This window comes from Opisthocomus hoazin, chromosome Z, assembly GCF_030867145.1.
Source record: "Opisthocomus hoazin isolate bOpiHoa1 chromosome Z, bOpiHoa1.hap1, whole genome shotgun sequence".
NCBI classification, from domain to species: Eukaryota; Metazoa; Chordata; class Aves; order Opisthocomiformes; family Opisthocomidae; genus Opisthocomus; species Opisthocomus hoazin.
In genome coordinates, this window is record NC_134454.1 from 34,269,298 (window position 1) to 34,289,801 (window position 20,504).

The following is a 20,504-nucleotide window of genomic DNA, read 5'->3' on the forward strand; positions in this document are numbered from 1 at the left end:
TGGAAGATGCACGCTGCATCACTGTTAAGACACATGAAAGAGCTAGTATGCTGTGACATATTCAGTATTAGTTCTTTCCCAGGTATTTGATTGCTTGGACAACTCTGGCTTGGGGGAAAATAAAAAAAAAAAGTGGATGAAGTTAAATCTTTGCAAGAAGATGTGGTCAAACTTTCTCTGGTTTTTTTCCTGCTGAGAAAGTAAAGCACAAAAATGAGTTTGGTAAGCATTTACTTGTTCTGTCCTCCCTTGTAGCTCCACCTCTTAGTACTTGGTGAGAGCTTGCACAGCACAGCTGAGAAGCGTTTGGGTTAACTCTCTGCGAAGGACCCCAGCGTGAAGCCTCCTGTGTGTCACCTCCCCACTCTTCACCCAGGGAGTGTAACCAGCCTCATCTGCAGCCACTGGAACCAGGAGCAAAGTTACAAACTTCCTCAACGGTACCACATCATTTGCAAATGAAACAAAACTAGATAATATAACCACTCAACCACTCCCATATTCCTCCTTGCAGCATGGTACTGATCTCTCTTCCAAACTGAAGTTAAGTCCCTCTTAGTTGTTTACGTGTTTTCTGACAAGTTCACCTCCCACCCCCTGTGTACCACAAATACTTTTTTTCTCGCCAGCAAATGAAAAGGTCTGGGTTTGAATCATCAGCAGTGTTGGCCTATTTTGGACTGGGTATGCCATATGCCTCTTTACTACTCCAACATCCACTGCTTTGGGAATCAAATCTGCTCAAAGTTAATAAAATATGTGTTAAAACTACAGCTTTTACTTTATTTGCTGGTGATTATTCCCTTTCTTGTGAGCAAAGAGTGGTGCTTTTATGATTTTATTTATATGCAGATGCCTGTGACTGAGGAAGAAGAAAGTTATAAATCCATGTTTAGATGTCTAAGCTCCTCAAAGCATAATAATTATAGCAGTGCTAGGAAAGTTATTCTTCCTTTAGCAAACTAAGTGCTATTGGATCTTCACATTTAGGTTTTATTCTATATTAAGTGTCCTCTTTGCACAAGGTAAATAATCAAATTCTCCTTATGTAGATTTTGTTTGCCTGTTGGGATAAATTAAGTTTTTCCTCCTGCTACACCTCTGGAAGTGTCTTTGGTAAAGTCTAGCTGAAGATCTCAAGAAAACTAATTCATCAGGCTGCACAGCCTAAGATTTTACATTATAACAACAAAATGACATAAAGGACAGGATCCTCACTTATTTTGCCTGTACTTCCCCTAGCTGTGTGTTTACAACTTAAATGATCACTACTTGGAGCGATAATTAATAAGTTAATTAAGTTAACCTTAATAACTGAAGTTTAAGTTTAACCCGGATAATGCCACTGAGAAGTCACTAGGATCTAAACGAAGTGGTCTGCTTTTCCTGGAGCTCACTTGCAAAATATTTTCTTCCTTTTCTCTCTCAGTTAGGTGATCCCATTTCTCCTGAGATTTAGAATTTTTTTCAAGGTCAAAGATTTCTGTGGCACATGGTATGGTAGTGAAAGCAAGGGCCATAATTTGCATTTCCCAGGGGTAACAGAACTGACCTAAAAAAACCCCAAGTACCAACAAAAGCCTTGCAGGGAAAAAAATGAGACTATGCTGGCATTCCAGTTACTCTACAAATCTGCATCTCCCCAGACCGTAGGCGGTACCTAACTGATGCCTAAACAGCATAATGCACACACGAGAGGTACTGCGTAGGAGTAGGCACGCATTTATAAACTGCCCAGTGAAATTTTGACAAATTCACTACTGGAAAGGAGTAACTTGTTTTTTGACTCATCACCTTGAAGAGGATGAAGGTGCCTACTAATAAGTGATGCAGAAAGCCTGCTGAGCAGTCAGAAGCTGGATCTACTTCCTTAACCACAGTAGTTGTCCTTTTACTTGACACTTCAATACAATTCCGGTAACACAGACTTTGCTCTCTTCATAAAAATGCCATCTTTTAGAGTTAAAAAAAAAAACAAAACACAACGAAAAAAAATGAAAAAAAACCATGAACATGTGTCTATAATACTCAATAGCACAGAGGAAATTTTTTCCTTTATAAGTCTGGTGATCTGTATCCACAAAAGAATATTAACCCCATAATTGTATTATTAGTCCAATACTTAGTTTACTCATGTCTGCTGGTTTCCAACCAAATACATTCTATATGACAAAAGCTTTCTTGTTCTTCTGTTAGCAAAATTATAATACCTCAGTGCCAAAGAATGGTGTTATAAAGGTCTGCGTACTGGAGATTAGACAATAAATATAAAACAATAATGAGAACTATATATCTAAGACACATGGCTGTTAATTTATCTGTACTACTCATCATGCTAGCATACAAATTCCAGCAAACAATTTTACCCTTTTTCTAATAATTATGAAGAGGATGCCACCATCAACCTATAGAACTATACTATCTTTGGGTGTGCATACACTAAAGGAGGCAAAAAAAGTTGTTATAGAAATGCTGTGATAACATAGGAAAATATAATGTGTGAATTAACAAGATCCACACAAAAACCATACACAGACTGTACAGTTTTCAAATTGTACATTTTTTTCAGTTATGCAAGGGATTATGACACTAGAGAAAAACAGTGAAAAAAACATAGTGAAGAGTATAGAAATGACCTAAAATTATGGCATATTATCCCAATGTCACCTAAGCTACTGGAAGCTATTTTTAGCACATTAAGAGGTAAGCTGGAACAGGGAAACACGGTAGTCTAAACTTCGCGCTTCCATTCTTCTAAAAAAAAGCATATAAACTCACCCCATAATACACTAACAAATAAAAAATAGAGATCAGTCACTAAGTGTGTGTGACACATGAAATATATTTACTGTACCATGTTCTGTTGGTTCAAGGGCTTCATAAAGAGTTCTGCACTCTGTGAATGATAATTACATGGCTAGGAAATAATGTACATATAAGTGCAAAATATCACAGATGAAAAATAAATTATCTCAAGAATAAAACCATAAAAAATATCTTTCCCTGCTCACTATGCCTTTTCAGGGTAAGTCACAGAATCATAGAATCATAGAATCATAGAATCATAGAATGGTAAGGGTTGGAAGGGACCTTAAGGATCATCTGTTTCCAACCCCTCTGCCATAAGCAGGGACGTCTTCCCCTAGACCAGGTTGCTCAGAGTTCCATCCAACCTGGCCTTGAACACTTCCAGGGAGGGGGCAGCCACAGCTTCTCTGGGCAACATGTGTCAGTGCCTCACCACCCTCAAAGTGAAGAATTTCTTCCTAATATCTAATCTAAATCTGCCATCTTTTAGTTTACAGCCATTCCACCTTGTCCTGTCACTACACACCATAGAATGGTACGGTTTGGAAGGGACCTCTGTGGATCATCTGGTCCAACCGCCCTGCCGAAGCAGGGTCACCTACAGCAGGTTGCACAGGACCTTGTCCAGGCGGGACTTGAGAAGGAAAGTCCACAACCTCCCTGGGCAGACTGTTCCAGGTCTCCGTCACACTCAGAGGGAAGAAGTTCTTCCTCATGTTCAGATGGAACTTCCTATGCTTCAGTCTGTGCCCATTGCCCCTTGTCCTGTCACTGGGCACCACTGAAAAGAGTCTGGCCCCATCCTCTTGACACCCACCCTTGAGATATTTATAGGCATTTATTAGGTCCCCTCTCAGCCTTCTCTTCTTCAGGCTAAACAAGCCCAGCTCCCTCAGTTTTTCCTTGTAGGACAGATGCTCCAGTCCCACTAGGACTCTGCCTCACCAGGGCGGAGAAGAGGGGGAGAAGAACCTCCCTTCACCTGCTGGCTACACTCTGCTTAACGCATCCCAGGACATCTTTGGCCTTCCTGGCAACCAGGACATGCTGCTGGCTCTTGGTTAACTTATTGCCCGCCAGGACACCCAGGTCCCTCTCTGCAGAGCTGCTTTCCAGTGGGTCAGTCCCCGGCCTGTACTGGTGCATGGGGTTGTTCCTCCCCAGGTGTAGGACCCTGCACTTGCCCTTGTTGCAGGTTCCTCTTTGCCCAAGTCTCCAGCCTGTCTATGTCTTGCTGGATGGCAGCACAGCCTTCCAGGGTATCAGCCACTCCTCCCAGTTTTGTGTCATCAGCAAACTTGCTGAGGGTACAGTCTATCTCTTCATCCAGGTCGTTGATGAATAAGTTGAATAAGACTGGGCCGAGGACTGACTCCTGGAGAACCCCGCTAGTTAAAGCCCTCTAACTAGACTCTGCACCATTGATCACAGGCCTCTGAGTTCTGCCATTCAACCAGTTCTCAGTCCACTTCACTGTCCACTCATCTTGCCCACACCTCCTGAGCTTGCCTATGAAGATGTTATGGGAGACAGTGTCCTTGCTACCAGACTCATTTCCACCTAACTGTATGATTTTCTGGATTAGAACAGACATTGCCCGGTTAGGAAGCTCCTTCCGTCACATTTCAGACACAGCTAGCTGCTCTTTGAACCTCAGCAGCCATCTCTTGTCTTTTCTATCAGTTCTAGACGGTGACACTTCTGCTTCCTTTCCTCCAACTTCTCTCCTCTGAGGAGGCTTACAGAAGGACCGTCCCTTATTGCAACACAGAGTCAATCTGACCTCCTCTTTCTAAAAAAAAAAAGCAGAAACTAAGAACACACAAGAAAACAGAACCTGTTTCACAAAGGCTGGTAGCCTAATACAAAAATGGCCTGGTGATCACACTGCTCTCTAAGTTGACTTACCAAGTCAGGCATCAAGGAGAACTGCAGAGTGCTTGTGGTGATGTCCTTAAGGCTGTGGGTAGGAGACAAATTCTAAAAAATTAATTAAGTGTCTTACACATTTATAAGAGATTCAAGAAGGAAAGGGGGCAGAAACTATGTCTTCATGAAATGAACTTACATCTGTGTGCAGAAAACAGTTTACTAGCTGTGTTTTAGCAATGATATGTGCATTGGACTAATAAAAAATTTGAGGCTGGTTATTATCCTCTTATTGAATTAACTGGGTCCAGGATTTCACAGTTGCTATTTTCCCAAGGAGATGGCAATTAAATAAATAAATATAAATCTATGAATTCTTGCTAATGAATAAATGAAACAAGATACTGCATGCAAATGTCAATAAAACCGGTCATGGAAGCAGTAAGAAAGAGAGAATTGCATAAGTTACTTACATTAAAAGTACTATGTAATGTAATGCTGAAACCAATGTAATAGTAAAACGATGGAATAGCAAAAGAAATGTAACACTGAAAACATGGGAACTATTCTTAATGACTTTCCAGTCAAAATACACATAACAGAAAATGGATCTTACCTCATAATTAGAGAAGGAATTGTTGTATAAATAATCTTATTCTGTGAACATATTTTCAGCTCTGTTTCAGTCCAAACTTCTCAATTTTATATTATTAGCATAAAATTGACACAAAGAGCTAGCAAATTCACACTATCTACTCTTAAGGTATAAAAAACCAAATCTACTACTGGAAGAAACATTTAGAAGCAAAGTGCTAAATTCTACAGTAATGCTTCCAAACAGCTAAAAGAATATTAAAAAAAATTAAAGAAGAAACAAGCTAAATCAAGCTGATAAGGCATTCCAACACTTAAGCTAGTTGTGAGTTTAGACAATTGTCAAAACATACTGTTATACAGTAGTGTGTAGTTCTACTATTTTTATTTCTTTGAACACCTAAAGATGTATACTTTAAATTTTCAGAGCTGTGCTGGTAGATGGAAGCTTTCTTAATGAAAAATCCTACATTTTTTACCAAGCTGTCTGCTTTTTCATACTGGCATTCCACATTTCTGTTTCAGCAATCGTCTGCATTGAGCAACATGAGAGTTTTAAACAAGTAAAAAGGAATTCCATGCTCTTACCACAGTTTCTGTCTTGAAAGGAAAAAACCCTATTCCCACCCTTGAATATTTCTCAAATTTTAATATTAATCAAGCCATTTTGCATTCTTCTTTCTTTCAAAAATTGGTGCTGTCTCATAAGGACTCAGTCTGTCTAATGTACTGAAAACTCCGTTTCCAAACATTAACGTGAAGGACATATTGACCAACCCAACACAGGTCTGTCCCATAGCAATCTGGGGACCTACTCTTCTGTCACACCTAGGGGCTCACTCAGCATAAAATATTACAAAATGCCTTGGACCTTGGGTCATTGTTTTCAGCTTCTGCTTCTTAATTCTTATGTGCCTGGATATTAACTCCTTTCTTGTCTTGCTGCAGGTTTGCCTTGTCCCTCAGTCCAGACTCTGCTCACTACCATGGACTTTGAAGCTGTACAGCTGCTACCTGGCTTCTGATCAAACTGTCATCTTTCTTTCTAGGAGCACAACTTGATTTAGATGGCTTTGTCATAGCCAAGGTCCTGATAGATACTAGGAATCAACAGACGTAGTAGCTATCAGTTTAAAAAATTTCATTTTGTTGGAGGAACAGAAGGTGATAAGGTGTGATGAAAAAAATTAGTGAGCTAGTAAATCACTTTAGTAGGTAGAGATGATCTTCAGTAGGATCTCATTCACATTCATTGTACATGCCTTTCACAAGGGTTCCTTCCACCGATTCCTGTGGCATTTCAGACACAGATTCAGGCTGTACAGGGCACACAGTGAGTGACACTGGCCTCCTGATGAGCCAAAGAGAGCTTAGGACAACAGATGCCTCTCGATTCCTGTACTGAAAGCCCTAGGAGTGCCAGGGCACTTGATGGTATTCCAGCTCACTTGTGGGTACAAGTTGTTTTCAATCATATCATCTTTCTGCTTTGTGTACATCATTTGGTTTAGTGACTGACACTTCTCTCCTACATTGTGAAGAAGCAAGGAGAAGATAGAGACGATGTGTTTCCTTTAGGTTGATATGCCATGTCGTAGAGAGATGTGAGGTACAACTACCAGCCTCTTGAAATAAATTCACGGGATTAAGAAAAGAACAGATGTGATGTGACAGCATTTCTGTCAAGACAGTTGATAAAAAGGCCGAGACTTTGCCACATGACTACACACCAATTGTTGCTGGATTCTTCAGGGAATTATGAGCAAGATGAAGTTTTACCAGAGTATGTTAGCCACTTGCATTCAACACGTGAAAATTTTGACCAAAGAAAAAGACAAGATGTTCTTGAAACTAGGCTAACAACCTTGTATATATTCTAGTCTTTAACCATTCTGTCAAGGTCAGTGAAGTTACAACATTTTAGAGCACATATATGGTTTCTTCTGCTAAACTGTCTCAAAACTGAAGTGTAAGAAAAATGTTGTATTTCAATAAGAAATTCCTCCTGTCCATTTTCAGGCATTTGCTGGCACTCAATGTAAGCAGTTCTTTTGCATGAAGTAACACTCAAGTTCCTAATTTTGTAAAATTCTTTCCATTTTAAAATTTGTTTTTCCAGTGAATGCCTATTATAGATAAAGACTATGGAAATGAGCAAACTGGTAAACAGTAGAATGCTTAAAACATATATCTTTTCTTACAGCTTGTTATTTTGTTGTTCTTTTCCTGGTTTTCTGCACATTGACTAGCTACCAAGCAACAAACTCATTGCTTCCAGTTCAGTTTCATTAAAATTAATAACAGAAAAACCACATGCTGTTGCCTTTTACTATTGGACAGTAAGACACAACCCTTTCTTGCTGCTGAAACATTTGTTTATTCCTGACCCAGAGGGCTCTACATAGCAAGGAGGCTAATAATTCTTGCATACTACAATCCTCAAGAAGGTGAGTATTCGCTTATTTGAGATATTCACTGTCAGTCATGCTGCTGAAATAGCGTGAAGCATTCAAGGGGCACAAGCGGAGAGATTATTGTCAAGCAATACCCTATGAAATGTCCCCGAACGTACTACTTTGCTCCATCCAAACACGCCCAGTCTTCATGGCAAATAGATGCTTTTTCTATCCCGAGCCTAAACTGTTATCGAAATAGTTTTTTTTTCCTTCTGACCTGCCTTCTGGGCCATCTGGAGCCATAGCGTGAAACGCTGAGCAGGCTCCTCTCTGCCTAGGGGTGGCACCAGTGCCGTGTGCTGGGAGAAGATGCCCTTCTGCCAGTTCACTGCAGCTCCCCAGGAAGAGAAAAAGTTTCTGCTCAGCCTTTGTGGAAGACCTGAGCTCCTGCACTGGGTGGCAGATGAACCCAGCACTTTGGCTGCACAGCCTTCGTGTTTACTTTCATGTTTTGTTATGTTACTTGGAGGAAAATGAGCAGGATGGGAACTGGCAGTTTGGAAACTTTTTCATTGCTGCTTTTGATTGCCTAGTTTATTTTGTGAACAGCTATTTCTTGGGAGAAGAAGGAATTAATACAGTATTTTTGTATGCTTTTGCATAATATTGCATGTCAAAATCTGACCTGCCTCTGTATAAGATGGCTGTGTACTCATGCAAACACATACAACATACGATACAAATAAGGCAAGTCTACACGACAGATCTAATTCAGTTCTTGCTAGAAGCTAGGAAGCAATTACAACTCAGTCTGCATGTTAGCTATTTCCTTTGCAGAATATTTAGCAGTGTTTGTTTTCAGTGGATAGTGCTAATACAACACTGCTGCAGCTGTATTTTTGAATCAAAGCATGTTACTCTGGAAACTCCTGTAAGGGGGGTACTAATGTTAGGTCTTCATCACGAGACCTGGTAATCACAAAGCATAGGAAAGTTCTGAAGCAGGAGTGATGGTTGCTTGTGTCTTAAAAGATTTAAATATCTGTAGCTTAGCAGAAAAGGAAAACACAGCAGCAGCAGGACTAGAACAATTTGAATGCAGATCCCACTGTAGGGATCAAAGGGTCAAAATCGGACTGTCGATGACAGAGGAGTAGAAATCCCACCACTCCTTTACTCCTCAGTGGCAAGACAACATAAAGTCATTCAAAAATCAAGCTGGCACGAGGCAGTCTCTGGGTGGCTGGTCTTGAGATATGATATGTGTGAGCACAGGCACCTCTGTGAAGCGAAAGGTGAAACCAGATCAGGCTGCTTGTGCTGCTTTCCATCACTGGTGCAGTTCCTCATGGAGACCACAGCATTCCAGGGGAAAACAGGGATCTTCACGCTATGTAACTAAGAGGCTAGACTTCAAGCATCCGGTATTTGTAATCAGTCATCTTTAAGGCATTTAATGTTGGATGGTCAACTGTAAGGATGCTGGAAATTTGGTATTTCCTTTAAGCCATGATTCCAGTGTTTAACATTTTTCTTTCCTCTCAAATAAGTGTATAAGGGCAAAATGTTAACATTTCTATGAAAGACTTTATGAAACATTTCCCTTAAAAATTACTGGAATAACTTGATCAAAAGACTTTTATACCCCACCCAACTTTGTAAGACAAAAGAGATTATTGATTTTTTTGGGGGAAAGAAAATCATTGCAGTAGTTGAGCAACATCTTCCTAAAAAAGATATATTTCTGTCCAAAATTTGCAGATCAGCATTTTTCATATAGAAATAGTGTCATTTTCTTTTTAATCAGGAGACCTGATTCATTCTTGAATTTCGAAAACGTTGGGCAATATCTTCTTCAGTACCTGAATCTTAACTAAACAGAGACAAATATGTACTCTCCCTCAACACTCAAAATTACATTTTTAATCAGTATATGCTGCTTGTTCCTTGGCTCATTGCCCTTCAATTATCATTTAGACTACTTAGAACAAAGAAGGTGTCTTCTGTGTCGTTTCTAAGTGAGAAGAAACTAACTCCATAATTTAAAATTTCTAGGACATAATCAGTTTTCTCTTGGTGTCAAAAGAGTAAAATAAATCAAAACTGATGTAACAAAGCACCTAAAAAAAAAAAACAAACCACAAGGAAAAACATAGCATCTTTCAAGATCATCTGTTCCAGAGAGCACAGCACAAGCTTGCAGTCTGCATAATGATATACATTAGTTGGTGAAAGAACTGAAAAACTCCTGACAGTTAACATGCATTGGAGGTTGGAGGCAGAGTCAGTTGTCCCCAGTGGCTGATGGGCGGAGAAACCACTGTAGGTAAGTGGTCAAGAACAGCTGCTTAAGGTCCTTTCCTAGTCTTTTTATTTTTTGTGTTTGCACACCATTGTACTTACAATACTTAGAGCCAATCAATGTGTTCAGACTCTCTTCTAAAACACTCACTAACAGAGGAGGTTGAGCAAAAGATTTGTATTTTATGACTGCAGACTTACAGATGGCAATTCTGAAACAGGGAAAGTGAGATCTGCCCACAGTCATAAAAGTTGGAATTGTTTGAGTCTCAAAGAAAAACTAGTGTATTTTAACTGCTAGACCCATTCTTTGGCGTGACTCACGTTTTGTACATCCCTTGCTCCATGGGACCCTGCCAGCACCAGTAGCAGTGGGCAGGGAAGCAGGCAGGCGCTCTGGAGATTCACTGCACCAGCGTCAGGCCAAGTGTTTCTCTGTTTCTCTCTGGCTTTTAGCTCTGGCAGCTGTTTCACATGTGTGGTGGAGTACCACAACAAGGGCTCTATCAGTTGAGCAATGCGTGTATTATCATAAAATATTAAACCAGCCACTTCTAACAATAGACTCCTCCCCATGGGTCTTATTGTTATAGGTATTTTTGCAAAAATAACTGCATTTGTTCACCCTTCTCTCTTTCAGGTTTTAAAGTGTAGCCAGTGTATTTTTAATGTACTAAATCTAGCTTGCTGATTACCCTAATAGTTTTGATGGTATTTCAGTACCCAGCTGGATATGATATTTTATTACTGAACAATCCCTTTGATACTGTTAAGCTACTTGCAAAGTATCCAATTATAACTGGAAAGAATGGCCTGTGGACTTTTCTGCTTTTTTCATGTGTTCTGCCATGGTGAATTCCACAGAGATAATAGACATCGTCTCTGTTTACTTTGTAATAACAGTTCATTTTGTTTTTCTTTTTCATTACATTAAAATGAAGTTTTTAGAGTAATTTCCACCCTATTCAGCAAAACATTAAAGCTTAGGGGTGATTTTTAGCATGTGCTTAAGACGCGTGGTTTTCAGCATGAGTTCAGGTTATGCTTAAAATCAAAGATTGATGTGAATAAGAAGAGTGCTGAAATGTGGACTGATTAAGGGCCATGGCTCCTTTAAATAGATGCAGATTGTCTAAAAATCAGTCAGCAGCGTACATTTTAAAATGTCCTCTACATGCATGGATATCATTCTTTGAGGAGATGTGCATAGATACACTTACATGCATGTGGGCACACACGCACACAGAGAGAGATATTTGTATATTTAGTATATATAGACACCTAGAAGAAGAAACCGGCATTTATACATATGTAGACTAGAAAATGGATCTAATTATATGTCTAAGAGTTTCCTATTTCTTTTCTTTTCCATTCTTGTGGCTGTTATGACAAGAAGCTTGAAGTGAAGAGCAGTACTAGTTTGGCAAGGTGCAGTAGTAGAAGCCGGTGTAGGTAAGCAATCTACTGTTTCTATCTTTCATTTTTACACAAGACAGCTAAGGAAATTGCGGGCCTTTCCTTTCCTCACACATGTCATCATCCTTGTTGCTGAGACTTGTTTAGGGGCATGATAAAAACAAAATAACCCCTGCCTGATATTCAATTTGCTTTCCCTTCCCCACCTCCCCCTTCTAGTCCTCTGTCTTCTGTGCCTGGGTTATTTTCCGATATGTAAAAATGTGGCTATTTGAACAACCTTAGTGGCCTGGCAAAATAGGCATTGTCAAAATGAAGAATAGACTTAGGACTGAGTAAAAGGGATGCAACCTCAACTGGTTTACCTCAAACAGTAAATAGGACAAGATAAAGTAAATTTGTCAGGACTACTGTGTATTAGCAGAATTTCGCTTATGGAAATCTCTTGCCTGGAAGTGTTACAGGCAGTTTCATTGTCCACACAACAAATTTTTCTCATTTCTATGACCTTTCCAATAAAAATCAGGTGTCTACTAAAGCTATTTGTGAATGAGAAATAAAAAAGACACATAATGCATTATAATGCAACAAAACATCATCTTTGAATTCACCAGCCATAAAAAATACACATATTTGGCTGCAATGATCATTTTTGTTTAACTTTTCAAGTCCAACTCTGATGAGTATAGGTGGTCAACAGTATGAACAAAACAAAAGTCTTGGAAAAAGAAATGAGAACTGAACTAAACTGAAGCCTAGCTTTTTAAATGCTACCTGCAATTTTTATGTGCAATGTTGACTGTCAGACCATTGCAGGTATCCACCACTCATAAAGGTATGTACAAGAAAATTATGTAGATAGCTTATTTTGACATATCTTTCTCATTCATGCTTTTTCAAAATACTGCTTTATTAATACTGGGAGGTTGAGGCCTTGGGGTCTTCTATTTTTTGAGGTTGTGATGGTTTTCTTTCCCAAATCTTAAAGCATATAATGAGTGGGCCAGAAAGCTGGATTTCTTCTCATATTTTGAGATGACTTATTTCCTGCATCTTCCAAGTGAACCATATCTTTCTTGACAGCTTTCATTCTCCTCTCATTTCTGGCATATTTCAGTTAAAAGACAGGGAACTGCTGACCTGCATGGCACAGCCTCATTTATTTTTCCCTGGGGTTGAACAAAGATGTGGCACATCTGTCAGTACAAACTTCCACATCTAAACAGAAAAGGAAGTAAATAAATAAAGCAATGTTAGAAGGCACCTTCTGAGTGCCTTAAACTTGGGTGACCAGACTTAATGGTGATCCATAGCATAGTTCTGCCTGCCTTGAAGTATTAAATAGAGCAGCCACAGACAGCGACATGAGCGAGAGGCAGGCTGCTTCCTGGAGACGTGGCCAATTACGTGGAAAGAACCATCATAAAACATCGCAAATAATTCAGCCTGAGATTTTCAGTGACTTCACAGTTCAGCACGCAGCATATTTTGAACATGCCTGAAAACAGAGCGACTCACTATCACGCCTCTCTGTAAGGCTGTAGTAGCACCCAGCACATTCTTAGCAATCTCCCCAGAGATTAAAAGACTTCCTGAGCTGGTGGAAATACATTCATTAGGAAGAAAAGCTGATGCAGAGCAAAGGAAAAAAGGGAGTGAGCGGAGCTTTGTTACAGCACTTAAATCCAGAGACAGACTAATATTTATTTTGCAGGTGGAACTCAAACATCAGCAACATGTTAACTATGGCACACTGTCAGAGTTAAAATAGTGCTGTCATCATAAATATATTTGAAGGCTGCAGAAACAAGCACAAAAATCCCTGTCATAGAACAGTAGGAACTAATTTTCTGTGAGAGATTTCTGTCCGCTTTCTTTTTGCGTGTACAGAAAGAATGCTATCTACCTATTCTGTGGGGTAGATAATGTCTGGTTTTAGTTACAGAGCCTTTGACAGTCTTACTACGAAGTCTGGAATTTTTAACAATATCTGTAGGATTTCCTCATTGTTTGTTATCCTACCGTGCTCTTTCCCAAGGCATACTATGTATTCAGCAATCATTTTATGGATCATGTTAACCACAGGCAAGAACTGAAGGATATTTAAATCCTAATAACTTCCCAGTAAATGACTTTATAATGGGTAGTTCCACATGACTTCTGACTTTTTAGCAGCAACTTTCCCCATTAAGCCAAGGGGAATTTTGGTAGCAGAGTGAGCTATCTGGGCTCACGGTTCATTTCTTTATGAAGGAATCCAGAAATAGCATAAATTAGAACAAATCATAAAACTTATATTATAGACAACTTCTACAATATTTTTTGTTTTTTTGAATGGTACAAAAATCCAAAAGCTAGGACTTGGAAATTATATTCTTAAGCTTTTGCTGAAGTATTAATGGATCCTTCAACTATACCTTATTAAAACTCGGCCAGTGGCACAGGAGTAAACTGAGTGGCTATGTGGTGTTCTTTAACAATCTGTGAGACTGGTTATCCAGGTGAAAGGATTAAAGAAAATACAATTAACACAGCAGAAAATGAGTAGTGTTATGAAAATATTTTTGTAGGAACATTATGTGCTTCAAATAGACCTCTTCATAGATCTCTGTATTTTGCTTCTTATGAATTTAATCAAAATCTTGGAGTGAGAAAATGCCCAAACTTGTAGACTGGAATATATTAAAAGCAATGGGTCTCTGGAATGAGTCGTACATTCCTGCAGACTCTCTTTACAGCCCCAAAAGTTACAAAAACTTTCAGAATTTAAATTAGAAGGTGTATGGACTTGAATGTTACAGCACATTTAAGTGATGCAATTTGGTTTTTTGCAAGTCACTACATGCTCTGTTGTCCAGGTATCTGAAGAGATATTAGGTCCAATCAAAAAAAGAAATGCACAAAAAGCTATCCCAGGCTTCATTTTCATGCACAGTTGATCTCTTTTCCGTTTTTCTTAAAACACTATGCATGCATATCATAACAGGCAATTTCCCAACACTCACAGGTTTGCTGTTTTCGTACAAAACTAAGTTGTCTGTGTGACATTGGAGAAGAAAGTAACACTGGCGGTCCATGTGAGAATGCAAAGATTGAAAGCGATCACTAATTTCTGGACAAAGCTGAGTATTTTTAAATCTTGTGAAGTGATCTAGTTTTCACACAGCACAAACTGCTTTAGCAAAACTGCAGACTTGGCATTCTTGAAGAAGTTTAAATATTCATTCCCATCAGCCTGTGAAAGTACAATAAATTTATCAATTTTTCACATAATCATGTTTCTTCCTCATTGTTATAACTTTCCTGTGCTCACCTGCATATTCCCTTCCGTGTCCAGATTCCTTGTCTTTCTCAAAAGTCCACTTTTGCTGAGGTATGTACAGTGAATCAAAGTGATTTATGTAGAACCTATTATTCTATTTCCTTTCTCCCCTGTGCACATGCTAAAACTGGAGTAGAGCTAATGCCTTTTACCTGAAAACATCTAGTCAATGCACATGTTTATAACTAACAACTTTGGATAAAATGTTCTCATTTAAATCAAAGGTGGGAGCTTAAAAATGGTCTTCCTACAAGAACAGACCAACAGAAATTTTGTCCAATATATTGAAAATTTCACTGCATAAAATGAAATTTTCCTGGTTTCAGCTTTTCCTTCACTTCCCCTATTTTTTTTCTCTACAGCAATAGAGAAAGAAATAGGGGAAACAAGCAGCAATACTGAAATTAAGACAGGGAAAAAGAAAACTGTTGAGTCTCATTTTTTGACATCCTCTGAGATGCAACTGAGAATTATTCTTTCTTTTAAATCTATACAACTAAATAATTGTGATTTGTGAAAAGAATCTTTGTCCAACTATTCGCAGCTTCTAGTAAATAAAAGCCCACTAACAACTCCTGGTATTTCTTATTTGCTACAGAGTGAAGGGGGAAGAAATACGTATTCTGCAAGTATCTACCTGAAAGCCTATGGAAACTTCCTTCTAATGCTGAGATTGAATTATAATGGTGCACTGGAACATCTATATCTTTCATTTACATCCTCTTCAATATTTAGTAGTATTATAAAAGATTTAATGTTTCATATATTCAAGAATATTCAGTGTTCATGTACATTCAATGCATTAAGAATGAAATAACTGTGTGAATATGAATGAAATCATGTGCATTGTTACATGTTTACTAGAATTGTGTGCTCTGTCAAGTATGTGCTTAGCAAATGCATGTATTAATCTTTTTGTTCATTGTGAAATTTCCTACATATTCCTTAGTAGAGACTTTCAGAAAAAGTGGAAAAATTGCCTTTTTTCATACCTATAGTGCATAGGGCAAAAAGCAAGTGGAATTCAAATGAAGAATTATTCAGGTTAAATATAAGAATACTGTATATGAGAATATATGTAAGAGTACCGCAATTAGCTTTGAAATGTAAGGACAAGGAAGCACTGCAGTTGACTGCCTGAAATACTTCCAGAGTTTTTGAAAGTTCGTTCTTTGTGACTGTCTATCATGAAATATACAGAGCAGGCAGATGTAGCCAGGGACACAGATTAAACGACCTCTTGAGATCCTGCTCGGCCCCAAAACTCAATGCAACAATTAAAGAGAGCAAGAGTTTGCAAATGAAATTAACCACCTAAATATAAATATTCCCACAATCTCCATAACACACCCAGTTCTTAACAACATTTGCTGTTTGCTGACATTTGCAATGGTGGAAGGGAGAGTACACAGTCACTTGTTGTGCTAGTAAAACTCTCCATAAAAGCAAAGAATAACCTGTCATTTTCTCAGTATTAGTATTGTACAATATTTCCTTGCCCATTTAGCTTTTACTGATAGTGTTCATCAATACCCAGAAACATCCATTAAACCTGGAATCTTCTGTTCTTATTCATTGTTGTAGTTTATAATATAAAATGTATTCAATAACATATATTGGTTTGAGAAATCTGTATTCACAGTCTTTAAGTGACTAATTTCCATTTCTACATTAGATGCAACAGGCTACTTTTCAACTAATACTTTGATTTCCCTTTTTATTGTGCACCTTCCTAAAGACAACCAACAGCTCCTTCACAAGTAAGAAAAAGACATATATGTTTCAGTCCCTTCCTTCTCAATGCCTCCTGTCAAGGTCAGCTAGGAATAAAAAAAAATGCATGATTTTACATTTGCAAGCTTGAGAAAGGATCATTCCCTATTCCAAATTAATCTTTATTCCCACTTATTGCTACTCCCAAAGAAGCAAGTTAATAAAGAATTGTCAGAATTTGACTGCAGAGTGGTCTTACGAACAGAGCACATTTTCTTTCAAGTACAGTTACAATGCAAACACAATATTTTGTGTGGCTGAAGGCCAAGAGTGCTTAGGGTGGAGTACTTCCTAGGTCTTCAGTGTGTCTTTCTTCTTCTTTCCCCCTTCTCCATCCAAATTCCATACATGTTCCTGATGGTAATGGCAGAAGCATGCCAGTAATACTTGTAATAGTATTGAGATTAAAATACTCAGAAAACGTCAGAGTTACTCTTTCCTGGTGCTGCAAAGGCTCACCCTGAAGTTTCATACCACCTTTGTTTCAGAATAGCTGCAAGCAGGCAGACATTGTCACAGCTGCGGACAGTAAGTTCGTCATCCGCATGCTGGTCCTAATATCTAAGCAAGATTATTTTCCAAACACATCAGAGGACTTGCCTAACGAGGTGGATCACAAAGGTTAGAAAAATGTCTCTGAAGGGTAAAGATAGTAATAAAGGTGATGATAAACATATTTATATAATTTAAAATGTATTACAAACAGTATAAAAAGTAAGTTGCAGGTGTATTGCAAAGAATTTACCACCTCATCAACACCAATTTCACCTACACCAGCTTTCCAGATACCAGCTTCATAGTGTCAATATTTGATCAAGGATCAAACACACAAGCAAGGTAGCTACTTGCCTGCAATTGATGTGGGAGAGGAAGAAAAAAAAGCTGTGCCACTCAGCTAGAACATAGTGTTCCAGCTCTAGGGGATGTGATAAAATGACACAAGTAAGGTGGACAAGGTGAGCAGCAAAAGGTTGGATGGAGCAGACAGAGGGGCAGGGAGCCTCTTAGGAAACGGCATCCTGCTGCATGGGGGCTAACAGCTCTGAGAAGACATTCTTGTGATCAAAAGACAAAAATGTAACTGCTGGATATGAGCTAGACACTTGAGCTTCACCCTGTCTGGGGGCTCATCAAAGGAAGGTCCACTTCGGTGCATGGCATGGGATTCACACCTCACACAGCAGGGCCAGGTCCCATCTACACATTTATGGGGGTCAGTGAGCAGGCTGGCAAGCCAAAGGCACCTTTGGAGAGACATTTTGCTTTTCCTCTTTGTTTTGCAGGGGGGGAGGTATAGAGGGGCAAGGAGCCAATCAAAGGGACAGCTGAAAATAGGAGAGAGGAAACACCTGAGGGAGTAAGGTATTTCTAATCAGATTCCTCCCCCTGGCTTCTCACAGATGAAGGTAATATACATATGGCAACTTTTCAGCTTTCTCTGCTGGCAAATAGTGCAGTTGACTTCCTTCAGCTGAAGAAAGGCTGCTCTGCCTTCAGCTCCCCTGGTAGACTGCACACTGCTCCTAGCTGACATGGAGCACAAATGCAAAGCTGTGGAAGTAAATGCTCCATCAAGGCAAAATTCAAGGTAAGGCAATATTACCTGCAGGCACATTGCAGAAGAAACGGGGAACAAAGCTGCTCCTCCCTACTCCTATCCAATGTCATAGAGAATCTTGGATAAACTATCTGCCACCACTCAGTGGTGCAGTAATGGCCTCCTGTTAGTAACAAGAGTGACATAAAACATGTGAAGCAATAACATGAAATTATTTAACAGGCTTGTGAAACATAGCACCAGTGTCTGAAAAAAAACATGTCTAGTATGAAAGCAAACTAAATGTTAGTGCATTGATATTACTTAAAAAAAAAAAAAGTCCTTCTAGTCATCCAAAGGCACAGTTTTATCATCTTAAAATCTGTAGACCTAATCAATGCAAAAGTGTCTTCTGGCTTTGCCTGTCTACCTTTTTCCTGAGGAAAGGGCAAGGAGGAGGAAGAGCCGGATAGTGTAGCTATGAAGAAATATTTGGTAGGACACAAGGGTAATGGGGATTACCAGGTGAGGAAACTGTGGAGATAACAGACAGGGAGAATTTAGGGATGTCATCTGCTTATTCCCAGGGGTAGTTTATTGTAAAATTTCGCATTGTTTCACTTTCACAGTGTCCTAGGTTAGTTCATTCTAGAGGTAATTTCTGGAAGGCTCTAGTCTGACTTCCTGCCTGTCCTGGTTTTGGTTAAAACAGAACCGATTTTCTTTTAGTGTATCTTCCTCACAGCTAAGTTCTTCTAAATAACTGCATTTTTCTGAAGCTGGCTGCACATTTTACAGACAGTGTCTGCTCCAAAGCTGGTAACACCTGATGTTCATAGTCGCACTGAGCTAATGATAGGAAAGGAAGGCAGAAAAAGGCCCTGTATATAATTGTCACTATAGCAGCCAAGGTCACCAATAGACCTCTTAGGTCCTGCAAGCGAGGAGTCGGAAGGGGTCGTACTTGCAGGGAGGGGCAGACAGGACAGGTGACCCCATATTGACCAGCAAGATATTCCATGCCATGCACGTCACACAGTTTAATGCTGGGGGATCACAAGGGTCTCACTCTCTTCGTCCATGGCTGGCTTCTGAAGAGGACCCTGCTCGTTGTCCTGCCTGTGATTCTGATCCAGATTCCAATCCATGCATTCCTGCGTCCATTTCCCATCGGCTGCGGAGTCCAGTCCGGGACTGCCTGGTGCTGCCTGGCAGCTGCTGGTGGGACCCAAGCACCCAGCTCTGGGAAACTCAGTGTCAGTTTTGTACATTTTATTTCATTTCTCTTGCTGTTAATATTATTAGTAAAACTTCTTGTATTCAATTAGTAAGTCTCTCTCCCTTTTCCTCCCTTTCCCTTCCTCTACTGGAGGGCGGGGGTTAATAGAGAGTGTCAGCCACTTCGTTTATTGACTCCTTGCTCCCAAGGGAGACGCTGCCCAAACCAGGCTCAGCCACAAGGTCAGACCAGGAGTTCCCAACAAGTCACCGGCACAATCAGAGCTGTGTGTGTAAAGCAGTCAGCTCTCTAGAGAAGGAGGTTTCTTTTACTTACCTGTGTGTGTTCTTTTGTTAATAAAACAAACAAGCCCAGCAGCAGAATGGGGATATCTTCAAGGAGAAAACCTTTTTTTTTTTTGCTTTACTGGCATTCTTCAGTTGCTTTGACATGTATATCTCAAGACATTGCAAGTGATCAAAGATGCTTTTGCCCAAATCATTGCAGTAATATTTGGCTTACTTGATCATTTGCCTCAAGAAGGCTGATGAGGTAAACTCTTGATAAGCTCTTTCAGTTTGGATGAGTATGAGAAGTTTAGTAACACATATTCTGTGCAAAAGGGAAAGAAAAGGAATAATGTTGCAGCAGAGGACCACAAGACAGAAATCGTGAGCTATTTAATAGTTGCCAAAAACTTCAGTGAAACAATAGTTTGAATTGCTTATTGGGAAAGAAGTTCCTACTGTACAGAAACCTTTCATTGAAAAGATTATGTGTTCTCAACATTAATTTTCACTAATTCTTTTTGCATTTCCATTGTGATTTTCTGCAGAGTCTTCTCTCAAAAGATGGGTATTTCCTTACCAAAACTGGTATAATCAGGTCTACAGAGATTTCTGTTTTGTGTTGTTTTAAAGGAGGAATTCAAAAATTACACAGTAGAAGAAGAGCTGCTTGTACTCCACTTGCCACCTGAAATCACACCAAGCAGAACTGGCCATCTTGATTAAAAGCCAGTTTAGCTACGTTTTCAGACCAGTGTGGTGGTTTTAAAAGGTATTCAATGAGCAAGGCTCCAGGATAAAGGGGTACCTACCAAAGAACTGCACCAAATGTCATTCTCCCATTTTGGCATTTGTGCATGCTGGCCTTGGCACTGGTTCTCCAGACATACAGCCTGCAGATTAGAGACGCATGAATTATATAAAACAGATTGTCTTCTGTGTGTGCTTGCACAGTAACACAAAGGCAAGACCGCAGTAAACA